Here is an 18,053-nt window from a genome sequence, read left to right on the forward strand (position 1 = left end):
ATTGCATCCTTTCTATCTGATAGACAGTTTCAAGTGATCTTTCTTGCTAATACAGTATTAACTAATATAACTATATCATTCCAGAATACTACATTGTATATACACAATTATATTTCATAAGATAATGATATAACAAAGTCTTGAGTTTTGCTCCTTGCCTTCTCCCCTCAGATAAATAGTGACGGTGCCACCAACCTAAATTGGTTATTGCAGCTCCACATCTAGTTAGAATAAACTCAAATGCAATGAGCATTTATCTAATTTGTTATTTGCTGGTGCATTTCATTTCCCAGCCAATTCACACTCATAATCAGATGGCAATTAGCGAGGCATGATTCAGTGGGTGCAGACTCCCTCTCTCTCTCTGCGTTCTCATCCAAACACTGCTTCTTTCATGACACCTGCACGCTCAGTACAACAACACAGTCTGGAGAAGTCATTATTTTATTCCAAATAAAATCTTATTTAGTTCATTTGAAACAGCATTTCTAATTCCATCAGCACTCTTTGCAAAATGTAATAAAACTTCCTTTTTTCTCCACTGCTTTTTCAAAAATATTTTTTTCCCCCTCGCAAGGCTTTTTACAGCTCTGTGGTTTGATAGATGATAATGATATATCAACACATGGGACAGCCTCCTCAAACAACTTTGGTTTTGGTATACAAACAAAAAAAACTCACTAAGAACATTTAAGAATCTTTAATTCACACTAGTAATAAAATTGCATTACATTTCATAAAATAAATGTTCCAGTTTATATATACAGAGAAAACAGACTGTACATACCCTCCAAGGAAACGTTCCCGAAAGGGGAAAAGAATAAACAAACCCAAAACAAACYTCACAAAAACATACAAGCAATACAGTGCTCAGCTAAGCAGGCACAACTGTACATCAAAACTTGTAACTGCTCAGTGTTGGGGTGGGAAGGGGAGGGGCAAGGGTGGGAAAGGGAGGGGCAAAAAGTAGTACATTTACAATAGAGTCCRTATGGACTGATAAAGGGCTATTTAAAAAGTATTGCAGGCAAGCAGACAGACGCTCCTCTTCCCAAGTGCAGCAGAACATCCATGGCATCATGTGTAAGTACGGCGGGCCGAGGGTRCTGGTCGCTGCCACTGGGCCCGGCTATTGAACCTGCGTCTCAAAGCTGCCGTTCAGCTGGCCCTCCTCATAGTCCATCTGACACAGAATCATGTTGTTCTTAAGGAAAAACTTGTCCCCCACACAAAACCTGCCAGCCAGGAAAACACAAAGGCAAAGCATTAATAAAAAGGAGGACAACGTGGGGAGARAAAGGAGATTAGTAGCAGACAATATGACAGTTATTTGTGTTGACGGGCTGATAATGATAGCATTGCTCTAGGAGAAGAATGTGGTTGATTGAGATCATTGCTGCTCTCTGGGCTTTGATTGTACGCGTTTGGCGACGTTGCTTGTTTGCAAATGCCATTGTTCCTTGTGTGTGATTCAAAGGCCTCTCTGATGGTCACTGAAGTTGTGGCTTCAAATACAAGTAGATAAATTTAAAAAAACTAATTTCAAAGCATGCGGACAAGAGGACTGGCATCCAATGAAAGCAGTCCCTCCCAGGCTTGGCAAACAAGAAAAGCACCACACCGGTTTCCAAGGAAACCCTGCCACAGGGCGAGCTTTCCATACACCAGTTTGGGTGCCACCTTGTATGAATTTGTCTCTAGATTTCAAGTCAATTGAAGAAAAAACACACCCAAGTAGGCCTTGATTTTTATTTAACTAGGCAAGCTAGTTAAGAACAAACTCTTATTTACAATGACGGCCTACCGGGGAACAGTGGGTTAACTGCCTTGTTCAGGGGCATCCTTTTAAATGGTGGTGCTTATGTACTGTACGACACACAGCTTCATAGACAGAATGAGTGAAGATAAGAACAGCCGTACTGATGGCAGGGCTGCTTATCAGGCTGGGCTACAGTAATGTGTTGGGCAGGCTGAGGGCTGGCAGAGGGGCAATGGCTGTGGTATCAGTGAGCCAGTAAAGCCTGGCCCCATGAGTGGCTGCAGCCAGCATTCCCATACCCCAGCCAGGTGCTCACCATGGTTACTGACTCATCCCTGTGGAAGGTTAATGTGCTTGTGCTGTATGGATGGAGAGGGTCACAATACCCCATGATTAGCAGAGTGTTCTCTGTGCTGCACTGTGGTACTGTTATGGGATTGTTGCATTGTATTGTGAGGAGAGTATGTATGGATGTAATAGTGTAGAGCTCAGAGGTGAGGAGCGGTCAGGACCTAGGACGGAGTGAGCAAGGTTTTGGCCCACGTGGGTCACTAAGGTGTCTTAGTTAACATTCCTGGACTGAATAGCATACAGTATTTATAAAATATATATATAAAAAAACAAAAAACAGAATTGTATCTGTTTAATTCCACTACCCTGTAGTGTGGTAACCAAACTAGTGAGGCATGTTCCTGTAGAGTGGCCTCTTGCTGTGGCTTAAAGTGAACCTTTCAACTAAAGCACTGAGTGTTGTGAGTGTGATCAGCCTTGGCATTGGTCTGGCAGCTGTACCACTTTTGATACATGAGCAAATTTTGTTTCCCTCGAGTTTATAATCCCAGTTGTTTCTAGTCACAAAACAAACTAATGGCAGGGTCAACATAGAAAATAATTAACAGAGTGTTGCTAATGAAATGCAGCACGTGTGTGCTTTCAAAATGGGAAGACAGACAAAAAAAAAATCTGGATTTACACAGACAGTCTGAGTTGAGCTTTGTAAGCTTTTACTGACCCCAAAACAGATCTGTTGCACCTCAAGAGGCAGGTTTTTTGTTAAATGGCTAACTAGTTTGAGTTAATGGCCATTTCAGAACAGCATTACATATTTGAAAAAGGCAATCTCACGACACAGTTGTGAGCTCTCGCTCTCCTTACCTCTGGTTACAAAGCTGACAGGCAAAACAGTCCAAATGGTAAACATTATCTCTGGCTCTCATCACCATTTCAAAGGCTGGGAATCAGTTTACTGAGGCAGCGCAGTTCCCTGTTGTACCAAAGAGCCTGGAAGAGAGAGAGAGAATACAGACAAAGATTAACGTACCTTCCTTAGCCTTCATGCAACAGAGGACGAACACAAAGTAAAGCCAAGAAAACCCCCAGAAAGAACGGTGAAAAACAGACCAATCCGAAAAACATCTCATGTAATACACAAATCTCTTGGCACACACTTGATATTTTTTGTTAATGAGGGCTACAAACCTAGATGTTAATTCTTTGCTAATGACTTAATTAAAATGATCACATGGTTCTAATCCCCTTCTTCAAAGCCTTTCTCCTAGCACATAGAGAAAGCAATGAAAACAGGTCTGAGGCCAACCAATGAACTGTTGAAAGTTATTTATTTTAAAACCAAAGTACCTAATGAGACTTGCTCCAACCAAAGCCAGCTGGATTTTACACAAGAGGCTAAATTCTATAATGTAGTCAAACATTCAAAAGAATTCCTGTTGCAAGGATACTGCCTTATCCCCCTCTGTTCATTCAAGACTGCCTGGGAGAATGGCGGGGAGACCTTGAGAGTAACTAGATGTTCGGCAGTACACTGAACAGACGCACAACTCACATTTCACTGCTGTTTGTTTAAGCTTATTAGATAGGAGGCAAACGATGAAGGTCACAAGCAGAGCAAGAGGCACTGTGTGATCTTTCTCCTCAAAGCAAAGCAAAGGCAACTCCACTCCAGAGCCTGCAGCCCCTAGTCACATTTTCCAAGCGCCTGCCCTTATGTTTAATTTGAAGATTGAATCAGATAGACTTGTACATTCTGCAGGCAGGAAAAATGGGACAGTGCCACAGCTTTGTGAGAGGGATCAGGCAGACAACAGCAGATTGCCACTCTGACAGTATGTTAAACACTTTTCCCAAAGTTGTGGGCTCAGACACTCAGACGGAGAGAATAGTCAAAAGTGTATCCCCTCTCCATATTAGTCTCTGTCGGTTGCTCTCCCCTTGTCACAGAAAACATATATCCCTCAGCAGACCCAGGTCTAATTAGAGCACACTGCCCCAGAGGAGAGGACTGCTGCTGGTGCCTTAGACTATGAGAAAGAGAGCGAGACAGAAGCTGTTGGTTCTAATAGATACGAGGTGTTGAAACAAAGTCATTGTTAGAACTGTTACTGTTCCAGTAAAGTGTGTTGATATAGACCTCTGGACGCGAGCTTTCCACCCAGACGAGGTGCTGCTGCTCAAACCCACTGGTAAAATTATTGTCAGGCTTTAGATTTATTCATGCTATATTAGCGATTTCTTTCCTCTTTAAAAAAAAAGATGAAAAGGACTCAGTCTTCTGTATTGATTCTGTTATTATCAGCATCAGTTCTAGCTCAAACTAAACCAGGCGTTATCATCTCTGTGGCCTGACTCAGACCTAGTCTGTCTTCTGTGTGTGTGCTGACCTGCTACTTGACTGCCCTGTGAATATGGATGCGTTATTATATGCAGTGTTGTATGCATCCCAGGGGACATGTCAGTGATGTAAAGCCAACATTAGGTTATGTTTCAGAGTTATGGCAGTGTGTCCCTGGGCTCTGTGGTTGATATAGGGACTGCAGTGCACTTGAGTAATAGATTGAGACGCTGTGCTGGACCATTTAGTGGGAGGCACTGTGGAATAGGGACTACAGAGACAGCATGCATAGCACTAGGGAGAGCGGTGGGGTGAGAATGAGGATCGCAACACCTTAATGGCGATTCATCATAAAAGTAGAGATTTGAGTTATTTTAAGAATGATTACAAACATAGAATATTTTCTGCTGAATTCCCACGATGCAGTTCCATTTTCTTGGCTGTTAGGATTAAGAAAAAGTCAATATCCTCAACTGGTATACAAATTATTTCGACATGAATACAATTTGTCCAGTAACCCATTGAAGTGCAGTATGAATGCTGCCGGAAAATTTGAGGTAGGACTACATTGCCCCTCACTACAGCCAATCCTAGTTTGTTAAGAAGTCATCATTTTAGGCAGGGTTTTAAGCCACAGAAAGGTCCCAGCTTAAAATAGTGTTAATTTAAGGGAATTAGCAGGGTTACAAATACTAATTTGAAGTCACTCACAAACTGAGACACATTATAATAGCTTCAAAATCCATCCCATTGTAAGATAGTGAAACCGGCCATTACCATGGTGAGGCCGTTTAGTGGGACTTTCCAGTGACTTTCCACTTTCATATTCTCTGTCTTAGTGTGAAATGACCTGTCACGGAATATCTATTCAATCCATAGAGTATGATTGTCAAATAATTGAAAAGTTAACTGAAATTTGAAATGATCTTCAACAGAATGCCATAAAAAATAAATGCATATTAACAAAAAGGCAGATTTTGAACTGTTCACTGCCAAGATTGAGAAAAACACTGCAGCGTTAAGAGAGAAAAAATAATATAACAGTTTATAATGGAAGTCATTTTCTTTCACTGATGTTCACTGGTTGAAACAAAATGAACTGCCATTAAAGTTAAAGAGCCTCTCCTCCATTGTCCACTCCTTTCAGTTATTGTGTGATTTAGCGTGGATCTGGAGAGACAGGTTGTGCTTTCTTTAGCTGTTTGAACTTGCTGCTTCGCTAACTTCAAACTCTCCCCTGCATGCCGGCATCATCTGCATGTCTTCTGTTTCATTGAGGATTGGACTTGAGCTCTTCAAGTCTTCTACTCTGTTCTAAACTCTGAGATTCACCCGCTACATTGACAGTTTGTCCGATTTCATACAAAGGAGAGCTACTGTATTAATGCACGTAAGGCATTTTTTGACCTTCCTCAACAGTTGTATCTTTGAAGGTGTAAAGCTTCCTATATAGATTTCAATGTTGCCCGAAAAATTTGCTAATATATATAAATGAGAGAGAGAGAGAGAGAGGAGAGAGAGAGACGAGAGAAAGAGAGAGAAGAGAGAGAGAGGAGAGAGAGAGAGAAGAGAGAGAGAGAGGAGAGAAGAGAGAGAGAGGGAGAGAGAGAGAGAAGAGATGAGAGAGAAGAGAGAGAGAGGAGAGAGGAGAGAGAGAGAGAGAGAGAGAGAGAGAGAGAGAGAGAGGAGAGAGAGAGAGAGAGAGAGAGAGAGAGAGAGAGAGAGAGAGAGAGAGAGAGAGAGAGAGAGAGAGAGAGAGAGAGAGAGAGAGAGAGAGAGAGAGAGAGAGAGAGAGAGAGTATGAAGTCGGAAATTAAAACTCATTTTAAACCACTCCACAAATTTCTTGTTAACAAACTATAGTTTTGGCAAGTCAGTTAGGACACTTTGTGCATGACAAAATATTTTTCCACAATTGTTTACAGACAGATTATTTACTATCACAATTCCAGCAGGGCAGAAGTTTACATACACTAAGTTGACTGTGCCTTTAAACAGCTTGGAAAATTCCAGAAAAGTATGTCATGGCTTTAGAAGCTTCTGATAGGCTAATTGACATCATTTGAGTCAATTGGAGGTGTACCTGTGGATGTATTTCAAGGGAGGCACCTTTCAAACTCAGTGCCTCTTTGCTTGACATCATGGGAAAAAGCAAAAGAACTCAGCCAAGACCTCAGAAAAAGAAATGTAGACCTCCACAAGTCTGGTTCATCCTTGGGAGCAATTCCAAACGTCTGAAGGTATCACGTTCATCTGTACAAACAATAGTACGCGAGTATTAACACCATGGGACCACGCAGCCGTCATACCGCTCAGGAAGGAGACACGTTCTGTCTCCTAGAGATGACCGTACTTGGTGCGAAAAGTGCAAATCAATCCCAAAACAACAGTAAAGGACCTTGTGAAGATGCTGGAGGAAACAGGTACAATAGTATCTATATCCCAGTAAAACGAGTCCTATATCGACATAACCGCTCAGCAAGGAAGAAGCCACTGATCCAAAACCGCCATAAAAAAGCCAGACTACGGTTTGAAACTGCACATGGGGACAAAGATTGTACTTTTGGAGAAATGTCCTCTGGGCTGATGAAACAAAAATAGAACTGTTTGGCCATAATGACCATCGTTATGTTTGGAGGAAAAAGGGGGAGGCTGCAGCCGAAGAACACCATCCGAACCGTGAAGCACAGGGGTGGCAGCATCATGTTGTGGGGGTGCTTTGCTGCAGGAGGGACTGGTGCACTTCACAAAATAGATGGCATCATGAGGCAGGAAAAGTATGTGGATATATTGAAGCAACATCAAGACATCAGTCAGGAAGTTAAAGCTTGGTCGCAAATGGGTCTTCCAAAAGGACAATGACCCCAAGCATAGTTCCAAAGTGTGTGGCAAAATGGCTTAAGGACAACAAAGTCAAGGTATTGGAGTGGCTATCACAAAGCCCTGACCTCAATCCTATAGAAAATGTGGGCAGAACTGAAAAAGTGTGTTGAGCAAGGAGGTCTACAAACCTGACTCAGTTACACCAGCTCTGTCAGGAGGAATGGGCCAAAATTCACCCAACTTATTGTGGAAGCTTGTGGAAGGCTACCTGAAACATTTGACCCAAGTTAAACAATTTAAAGGTAATGTTACCAAATAGTAATTGAGTGTATGTAAACTTCTGACCCACAGGGAATGATGAAAGAAATAAAAGCTGAAAAATTACATTATTTCTGACATTTCACATTCTAAAATAAAAGTGGTGATCCTAACTGACCTAATACGGGGAATTTGTACTAGGATTAAATGTCAGGAATTGTGAATTCTTGTTTAAATGCATTTGGCTAAGGTGTATATAAAACTGCTGACTTAAACTGTAATATATATATATAATAAAACGCCTTTTTCAGGACCCTGTCTTTCAAAGATAATTCGTAAAAATCCAAATAACTTCACAGATCTTCATTGTGAAGGGTTTAAACACTGTTTCCCATGCTTGTTCAATGAACCATAAACAATTAATGAACATGCACCTGTGGAACGGTCGTTAAGACACTAACAGCTTACAGACGGAAGCAATTAAGGTCAGTTATGAAAACGTAGGACACTAAAAGAGCCTTTCTACTGACTCTGAAAAACACCAAAAGAAAGATGCCCAGGGTCCCTGCTCATCTGTGTGAACGTGCCTTAGGCATGCTGCAGGAAGCATGAGGACTGCAGATGTGGCCAGGGCAATAAATTGCAATGTTCATACTGTAAGACGCCTACGACAGCGCTACAGGGAGACAGGGCGGACAGCTGATCGTCCTCGCAGTGGCAGACCACGTGTAACACCTGCACAGGATCGGTACAGCCGAACATCACAACTGCGGACAGGTACAGGATGGCAACACCAGGAACGCACAAACTCTCTATCAGTGCTCAGACTGTCCGCAATAGGCTGAGAGGCTGGACTGAGGCTGTTGTAAGGCAGGTCCTCACCAGACATCACCTGCAACAACGTCGCCTATGGGCACAAACCCATCGTCGCTGGACCAGACAGGACTGGCAAAAAGTGCTCTTCACTGACAAGTCGCGGTTTTGTCTCACCAGGGGTGATGGTCGGATTTGCGTTCATCGCCAAAGGAATGAGCGTTACACCGAGGCCTGTACCTGGAGCGGATCGATTTGGAGGTGGAGGGTCCGTTATGGTCTGGGGCGGGGTGTCACAGCATCATCGGACTGAGCTTGTTGTCATTGCAGGCAATCGCCAATGCTGTGCGTTACAGGGAAGACATCCTCCCTCATGTGGTACCCTTCCTTTAGGCTCATCCTGACATGTCCCTCCAGCATGACAATGCCACTAGCCATACTGCTCGTTCTGTGCATGATTTCCTGCAAGACAGGAATGTCAGTGTTCTGCCATGGATCTCAATCCCATTGAGCACGTCTGGGACCTGTTGGATCGGAGGGTGAGGGCTAGGGCCATTCCCCCCAGAAATGTCTGGGACCTTGCAGGTGCCTTGGTGGAAGAGGGGGGTAACATCTCACAGCAAGAACTGGCAAATATGGTGCAGTCCATGAGGAGGAGATGCACTGCAGTACTTAATGCAGCTGGTGGCCAGACCAGATACCGACTGTTACTTTTGATTTTGATCCCCCCCTCACACCCTTTGTTCAGGGACACATTCAATGTCTGTTAGTCACAGGTCTGTGGAACTTGTTCAGTTTATGTCTCAGTTGTTGAATCTTGTTATGTTCATACAAATATTTACACATGTTAAGTTTGCTGAAAATAAACGCAGTTGACAGTGAGAGGACGTTTCTTTTTTTGCTGAGTTTATATATTTTTTCCTCTAAGTCTCTCTCTCTCCGGTGGGTGGCAGAGAAGTTTGACATACATGAATACATCCACAGAAACTGTCATCAAAACATCTTATTAATATCTACTTCCATTGCAGTGCCGTTGGTACTGCATAACTTACAATGTCCATTAGCTTGAAAAAAAGTGCTTTTAAAATTTCAATTAAAAGCGCTCTACTTTGATAAGTAGATGACTGATACAGTCCGTTCCCCCTAAAATATTAGTCCGTTAGAAGATAAAATGATGTCAGGCTTGGGGTTTGGCCGATGAAAAGCATGACTGGCTTGTCAACCTTCTTTGGCGAGGTCGCCAGATACTGAGTCCTAGACAAAAATTAAACACCTAATTAATCTATTGTTCTGCGTGATAATGAAAGTGTGGTAAAACTGCTATTAAACCAACCCAGTCTTTTACAACGGAGGGAATAGAATGTCAAGTGGATTCAGAAACTTCTGATCTGAGGTTTTAGAAGACGCTGCTGGCAGGCCAGGCAGGGGAGAGCGGGGGGAAGGGGGGCGTGCACAAGATGTTACCGGTGCTCCTGAGCTCCTGAAGGACGAACACAGACGGAGCTCCTATCATAATTAATGTGCGCATGGCAGGGCTCCAAACCCAGGGAAATAAAMWGTGTTTGATCCACCCTGYCTGCATGTCRCTAATGAACTGCAGCTCCATACAGGAGGATTCCACTTCATTAATGGCGGTGAGGGGAAGRGTTCCRCTCTCCGTGCAGGACGGGGGCTCTGTGAGGGGATTACAAGGCCGTATGGAGCCTGCGTCACCTACTTTAAAACTATYYGCTCTAAAYCMGTCTCTTCCCTRGCTGCTGKGAAAGGGAACYTTTTTAATTTGTTCCATAATAGAATTCATCTCAAACATCTCCAGCCATTAAGTGGCATGCATTTGTCTCAGGCTGAAGAGCAGACAAGTGGGTTGGATTTCATTAGGCCATCAGGATCCAGGCAGAAACACAGAAAGCCCATCTCTCCCTCGCCTCTCCTACTTTACGTTTCGCTCCCTTGCTTCTTCCCTCCCACTCTAGCCCCCTCTGCCCCTCATTTTCTTCCCTCTCTCACCTCTCTGCCCTGGTCTTGCTTTGAGTTTGCTTTCTGCAGAGCTGCCTGTCAGGCCAGTTAGCCTCTTCTGGCCTGCACCATAGGAACACATTTTCATCAGGGAGCTGATGTCTACGATAAGGCCTTCATAATGGGAGGAGAAATCAATCAGATGGAGGGAGAAGCCGGCCCTTTTAAGGGATCATATTTAACCATGTCAAAAGCGCCACTCTTGGCTTAATAATTTTTGCCTTCTCTTGTCATTTGCTCCGTTTATTATGACCTCATCTGCACCATCTGCCCCTTCCGGGGGCAGCAGCAGTCTTAGTGAACCTCTCTCACTGCATCTTAACAGCATTAACTCTTGTTGGGAGCTGATGGATGGTAATGGCTCCTCTCAACGCCCAGCCCCCAAGCCCCTCTCGGTTGGGACCTGCTGGAGGGGCAGGGTGGGAGAGGGAGGGGAGAGACAGGGAGAGGCCAGGGGCAGCAAGGTCTCTAGGCTGGCCCCCAGGGGATGGTCTCAGGGATAAATGGTAGGATCTCATTCGGAAGCCCCAGGGTATGCGACTTAACGCCCAGGAAATGATCATGTTTAATTTAGCAAGCAGATGGCAGAGTACAGGGAAAAACATTGAGCCACAGACACTGAGGTTGAAGCTAGCCTGCCTGGAGTCTTCCCAGAACTCAACATGACCCATCTCTACTGTTACTGAAACCAGGTCTGTACCACGAGGGGAGAGTGCTGTGTTCATGTAAACAAGCAACAAAACAATTGAAACATATATATATATTTTTTTAGCTAAAACAAACAAACATGGAACTGGAAACTTTCCGCTCCGCCTTCCCAAGGCTTCAGATCAGAGCCTGAGGAGAGTCAGCACATGAGCATAATGGGATTCAGGATTAATTGACACACATCTAGTTAGTATCGATATCCTATAATAAGGAACAAACAAGCGCTTGATCTACTAAAACAGCCTGGGAGGAAATGTCTTCTAAAAGCTCGAGAAAAACACTGGTTCACATACAAATGGACCCAAATTAGAGAGTTCTAGTGAGAGGCAGGTTCATAGACATTCATGGTGGCGCTACACTAGCAGTAGTGAGAGAGAGAGAGCACTTTTTAATGACACAGCTCTAGGTGGGGCGCGGCCTTTCTGTTCTGTGAGGGGCGACTGACTGTGGCTTCTCTTACCTCAGGTAGTCCCTGCGACAGAGGATGAGGTTGGCTTTCGTGTAGAGGGTGGAGCCCACCTCCCCCAGGCGACAGTCGCAGCAGGCACATTTCAGACAGTCCTCGTGCCAGTATTTGTCCAGGGCCTTGAGCAGGTAGCGGTCTTTAATCTTGCGATTGCAGCCAGCGCACCCCTTCTGTTTCCCTTTGGGCTGGACGGAGAGCATCGGCACACCTGTAGCGATAAGGAGACAAACGCCGCGGCGTGATTCACTGCCCAGGAACACCAGTGACTTTTCATGTTCTCTTTTCGATAACGCTGCTGCTACAGCGTCTTGAGGCAGCAGGGCCTCACGAGAGAGAGGGCCACAGTGCACTGCCTCTGCTCATATGCATTAACATGAACACTCTTCCGTTCAGATAGGCACACAGATCACATTGGACTACATTCACGGCACTTGCTGCTCCCATAGAAACAGATGCTATATTACACCAGGTAAACCACACTAGGCAGGCAGGCCTACTGATTATTTGAAGCTGTACTCGTAACAGAGTCACAGACAGACCTCATATTGCTTACCGTGGTATTTACAGCATGCTGTATATTATGTTAGTCACCTACCATTTCATCAGCGCTCATTGCTCTGAACTGTCCACAGCTGTAAAAGCTTCTCATGGGCTTTGTTTGGTATAGATTAACATTAACCTTTTAAAACGCCTCTGACCACAWGAACGCTGCTCGCAGACCCCYGTGAGATATGTTATGGCCTAAGTGCCTCTCAGCGCGCACTCACACAGACACACACCACGCTCGCTCYCTGCATTACAGCCTTTCCTTCTTTTACACTTATCTGTACTCATGTGTCAGCAACGAGCGAGCCTGAGTAACTAAACCCGCAAATTGCCCCGCTGTCACGCAGGTCCCCTTTAAGTGRGCCTRTTAGCCTCCTAAAGGACAAATAAAGTCCATTTAATAACTGCACTAAACACTAATAGTCTATGTGTGGTTGACATTTGTGTTTGGACTAAAAGCCCCCCTCAGGCCACTGCTGGTACAGAGGCAGTGGCAGGCAGCACCCCTCCGTAGCACTAACAGGTCTGCCACAGCTGAAAGCACAGGACAACAGCTCTTAAGACACTCTCACACACTGAGCTATTGATCTGTCTAATAGAACACACGACGGCCACCGCTCGCCTCTCTGCTTTCAAAACACATTTCTCTCAAAAACCGGACGCAGCCTGCGTCACAGGGAGGGAGGACGGCCATCGCTTTGTATGTGGGTGCCTATAAAAATGACAAATGCCCGATGGTTTAAAGACATGGTATGCTGGGATGCTTTCATTGAATTTCCTAGCTTTTTCCCGCTGTAGCATTTATATAACTTTAGTACATTTTCTAGATGTTTTGTCTTTATCTTCGGAGGTGTGATCTGTTGTTGAGATGTTGTGTTCTAGTAAAGGCAGTTGCTATTGACCTACAGTATATTTGTCAGAGATGGCAGTTACAGGAGAGTAGTGCTCCAATGTGTGTGTTGATGTCCTCTGTAGTTGTGTTTGGATGTCAGTGGTGTTGGGCAGCCACCCTGTAGTTTCACTGGAACCATAGTAGTTATTTCCATGATAAACAGAGCCTCTGCTGATAGCTAGGCAGTTGTATCACCCAATGCCCCTGATTCTCCTCTCTGAGCATGTAGTTTTCCCCTGCACAAAAACCTCATAGCACTTTGTCACAAAGTACTTTGTTCTGCTGAATACCAAAGCACATGTTCCTGTCTCTCTTCCTTTGTCTTTCCCTCTGTCTCCCACACACACACACCCCTTATTGGATCCAGATTTGTTCAGCAATTTCTGACCATCAGTAATACTGTGAATGTAATATAATTAGCAACTCTCCTTTTAAAATAAGGGAAAGGGAGAGGGTGAGCTTGTTAGTTAAATTGATGGCTTTGGTTTGTATGTGAATAAGAGCTCTGGTGGTATTCAGCCTTCGTCCCATTTCTTTATCACAAGTGGAAAGCGGAGGCTAATTGGTCCAGCGCTGGTGATGGGAACCATCAATTAGTGTTCTGCCTACCCTCCAGGTCCCTCACCTCCTCCCTCCCCAAAACGGGCCCCTTGAAGCTGGCGCATTAGGATCACAAAACCCGCTATAACTACCAATGTTCTGTGTAAATGAAGCTAAAAAGCTTCAAATTGAAGCCACACAAGCTAAGGGTGGTCTGTTCTACCTGCATCTCATGGCTTGTTAGAGGAGCTCTCTGCAGGTATGCCAACAGTGCTCGCCTGTCAGCCTTCCACAGAACAAAAAACAATCTTAATGAGGAGAGAGAGAGTGCTGTGTGTGTGTGTGTGCGTTTGTGTGGTTTGTGCATGTGCATAGCAAAACAAAATCGGGTTTCCTCAATTCCCTCAGGGATCACACAAAAATCTTTAATTTGCCTTTTATGACAGCTAATTAGTTATTTTACTTAAAATCTTTGCTTTAAATAAGATAACTAATTATACACAAAGGTCGTTCCCCACCTCCAGAGAACCACTCGTAATTGGTTTAGACCACCACCCCCCCACATACCATTTACCCACCCTGTTACATAACATGTGTGTTTTACATCAACTCTGCAAAGGAGGGGGCTTAACCCCTTCTATGGAATGACTGTACAGCACGTCCCCTGTTCCGGCCTCTTTGGAGCTCTCCCTATGTTGAAACATCCTAAACATCAATGTGGCAATGTTCTATTCCCTAACCCAGATTTGAAACTGCAGTGAGTCGGACACTCCTCCCCACCACCATGTACACAGTGCTCCCTCTATGGGCCTGAGAMTGKTGCCTGAACAGAGGAAAAGTCTCAGATACATGAGGAAGCCAGGATGCTTACTGCACAGATCCTGCTGTCTCAGGGAAGAAACACATGCTTGATGTCATCTACCAAAACAGCCTGTGGAAAATTGGCTCAGAAAACTCCAGTAGTAGCTACACTGCATGTAGCATTTCCTAAACAAAGAGTAGTGACAGAATAAATGAWTGTATAAAACAAATGTCATGTCAATTTCCTTAATACCAGGAGAATCATTTTTTGCACCTGTCACCACACTTAGTACCATGTGAAATCCCTGAGTGGAACAGCGCCTTCCCAACCTGCCGCCTCTCCGAGAACAAAAAGTTACATTATAAAAGGAAACGGCTGCAGCCGAAGAGGCAGCCTCCACTTAATCCAATCCATTTAACAGATCCAAGTGCCACTGACCTTCCCGTGTCGTTTGGTGTCCCAAAAAACACCTTGCTAGACCATGACTCATATTCCAACAGGGAATGCATTTGTCTTTTAAAGAGGGAGCTCTCGCCTTGCCAAATATTTTCCCTGAGAAAGAAATTCATTTGCCATTAATACTTGGTGTAAGGGCTGTCATCTCAGTCTTTTTCCACCCCTCTTCTTTTTTAAAGACCTTATCTCTTAACAATATGTACAGTTATGTTTTTTTCCTTCATTGAAACGGTCAGACCATGTACTTTCCATTATAGAGATAGCATCCGATTTCTATGTAAGCCCATTTCAAGATCAGTTTTTACCGCTATCTAAAAATAAAATCTGTGGTAACTCTTTTGATGTATTTAACGTTTTAAAAGGAAAATAAGCTGTTCGGTGCACTCAAGGAAACGTTTTAAAGCATTGAAATGCAATTATCACATCTGCATGGCACATCCTCAGATTAGACAAGGAGTGATGGAGAGAGAAAGAGGGGAGGATTTGCCCTCCGATCCCCTTTTCTCCTTCTCCTATCATACATCTGGTTGCATGCTAATCTGTTAAATAAGCACGTCTGAATAGAAATGTGCTGCGTACCTTACATCACTACCTGGTGGGTGAGGTCACTCTCTGGAATTAAATACATTTGATCAATTAGGTGGAGTGACACCTTGATGTGACGCAGGCTCCCTAGGTTCCTGCGGAGGGAAGGGGGTAGAATAGCATCACTCAGGCAGCAGCTTGCCTCTGGGGAGGCTGGGCTGAGTGGACCTCATCTCTGGGGCCCGTATAATTACTGCTCTCAGCTCACTGCAGTAAATAAGAGACTGGTAACCGCAATGACAGACGCTGAGAGATGCCCCGAGAAATGACATGCTACATTACTAACAACTGCATTCAACTGAACAGTGTTCATCATCTCCTCTGTGACTCACTGACTCCTGCAGAAGACATCAGACAGACACATTAAATCAGGCACTATGAATCTATACACTGATTCGTTTAAGCATTGCTCAATAAGGATATGATAGGCTTTAGAAACCACCTAACAGATCAACTCTATGGGAAAATGAATCATGCTCTCTTGGACAGCATTTCAATTCAGTCATTATAATCTAGTGTTTATTACTAGGCATTTCTTTCTACTATGTTGAGTGGGAACAATTAAATCCTAGATTCTGGGTTGGTAAAAGCAATGTTCAGTCCTGTTGGTGTAGCCTAACCATTTGAGCTCCTTAACCAGTGGTGGCGTTGCTCAAGTAGAATTTCCGGTGAATATTGCAGTGGCTTGGAAGAGGCTGAAGCTGTAAACCCAGGCTTTTGTGTTCCCTCTCACTGTAAACGCTGTGGCCATGGCAATCCAGAATAGAATGTTGTCCCAGACAGGGCCGAGGCAGCCGCCATGGAGGTTAATGGGGATCTCAGGCAGATGTCCTGCCATTGTCTGCATGAATCAGCCCCTTTCAATCAGCTCACATCATTACTGTAATTGAGCCTGTAGACACCAATTCTCCTCTATTGCCAAGACAAAACACAAGACATCTGGTCATAATATCAGCTGGAATATAGGCCAGCTGAAAGGAGACAAATGAGTGCATTTAAAATGATAAGCATAATCAAGACTTTGTAGGATTCATATTTCCCTCCGCAGTTGGAGCATATCGCTCCAAGACAGAATAAACACATGCAGTAGTCGTTCACAGGCCAATGCAGTCAATGACACGGTTTTATATTCAGCATGTTTTAGACTAGTCCTGTGGGTTCTGTCCGGGTGTGATCTCTTACAGTATAGCCACATTTCCAGACGGTTGTGTTATGAATGCTTGGGTCTGTGAGAAGTGCTTGCTGGGCTTGCATGCTCTGATGACATAATTAACAGCCCCGGTAAGTGGGGTAGAGCAGGGCCTTGTGCCGATGAGGGGACTGTTCATTAACGAGATGCACACTGGCAAACTTTGCAGCGGCTAATAAGCCCCGGTGAAACTGAGCCTAGCCGTCCCTTGCATTGACCCTGGCCCTGCCCGGGATAAGGGAGAGTTTTGTCTCCTGAAATAATTGCTCTTTTCACATGTTACAAGTGTCCTGACCCCCGTGATCGGCAGCCACTTTCCCCACCATAATTACTCCTGATCCGCTCCAAATGAGGCGACCGCATTAGGGCTGCAATAACACTGGCCTGGCTTCAAGCGCGGCGTACGGAGTCTCAGTAGAGTGGCCTGGAACAGGGCTGCCTTTTCTCCAGGCCGCCGGTCATTTCCATCACGTCAGAGGTGCATTTCTTACACTTGAAGTCAGCATGGGCCCTTTTCTGTGTAGGCAGGGATGCTTACAGCACGATTTGTTAGCTCTTGGTGGCCCCAACTCACTGTGGTTTGGCTGCAGAAACAATCCCAATTAACAGATAACTTCATTAGGGTGTTTTTTCCACACTTTCACCCCCTATTATTTTAAATGTATTCACATGGGGTTAATTAAAAGAAATGTATCAGAGATATGCAACAGCTTTCTAATTATATTCATTACTGCTTATTTTGAGATGAGAAACCGGCAGGGTTTCCAAGTTATTACAGAAGGCAACTTGTTCCAACACTTGGTTGTTCGCAAGCATGGTGAGATTACAGCTTTGGAAGGTGAGCTGTCGACAGCCCTCACACAAAAGAGAGCGAGAATAAAATGGAGAAACGCCCATCACTCCTAACCCTCGTTATGCAGGGTTAGCTCCAAGAACTTCTGAAGAAGAAAGATCAGGGGAACAATCTGAGGCTTGGAGAGTGAGGAGGGGGAGGTGTCTGACCTTGTATCCAGCCAATCAACTGTTAATAGGCCGGTTCTGTTGAGGGCCTGCAGTGTCAGTTTGTTTTTAGTGCTCAGTTAGGCTAGCTCTCTGAGCCTGCTGCTAACTCAACCTCTAGAAGCTACCTTGATAGGCAACCTCTTAAAAAGGTGGCAGGTAGCCTAGTGGTTAAGAATGTTGGACCAGTAACTGAAAGGTCGCTGGTTTGAATCCCCAAGCCGGCAAGGTGGAAAAATCTATCGTTCTGCCCTTGAGCAAGGCAGTTAACCACCAACAACTGATCCCCGGGCGCTGATGACATGGCTGTTGATTAAGGCAGCCCGCTCACACCTCTCTAATTCAGAGAGGTTAAATGCGGAAGACACATTTTGTTTGAATGCATTCAGTTGTGCAACTGACTCGGTATCCCCCTTTCCCCTATTAGCCTGCTGCTAAATCAACCTCTTTTAGCATGCTAACTCACCCTCTGTTAGGCTAGTTCTCTGAATCTGCTAACTCAATGTCTGTTAACTGAGCCTCTTTCAGGCTAGCTCTGAGCCATCTCCCTCAGCACAGTCCCATTAGGGTGA

The 18,053-nt window shown here is 44.5% G+C and overlaps 1 pseudogene; it reads right to left on the reverse strand.

Annotated features, from left to right (window-relative positions):
* Positions 1-685: 685 nt before the first annotated feature.
* The window catches only part of LOC111975085 (rhombotin-1-like), a 31,048-nt pseudogene continuing 13,680 nt past the window's right edge, over positions 686-18,053 (reverse strand).

Source organism: Salvelinus sp. IW2-2015, linkage group LG15 (assembly GCF_002910315.2).
Source record: "Salvelinus sp. IW2-2015 linkage group LG15, ASM291031v2, whole genome shotgun sequence".
Taxonomy (NCBI): Eukaryota; Metazoa; Chordata; class Actinopteri; order Salmoniformes; family Salmonidae; genus Salvelinus; species Salvelinus sp. IW2-2015.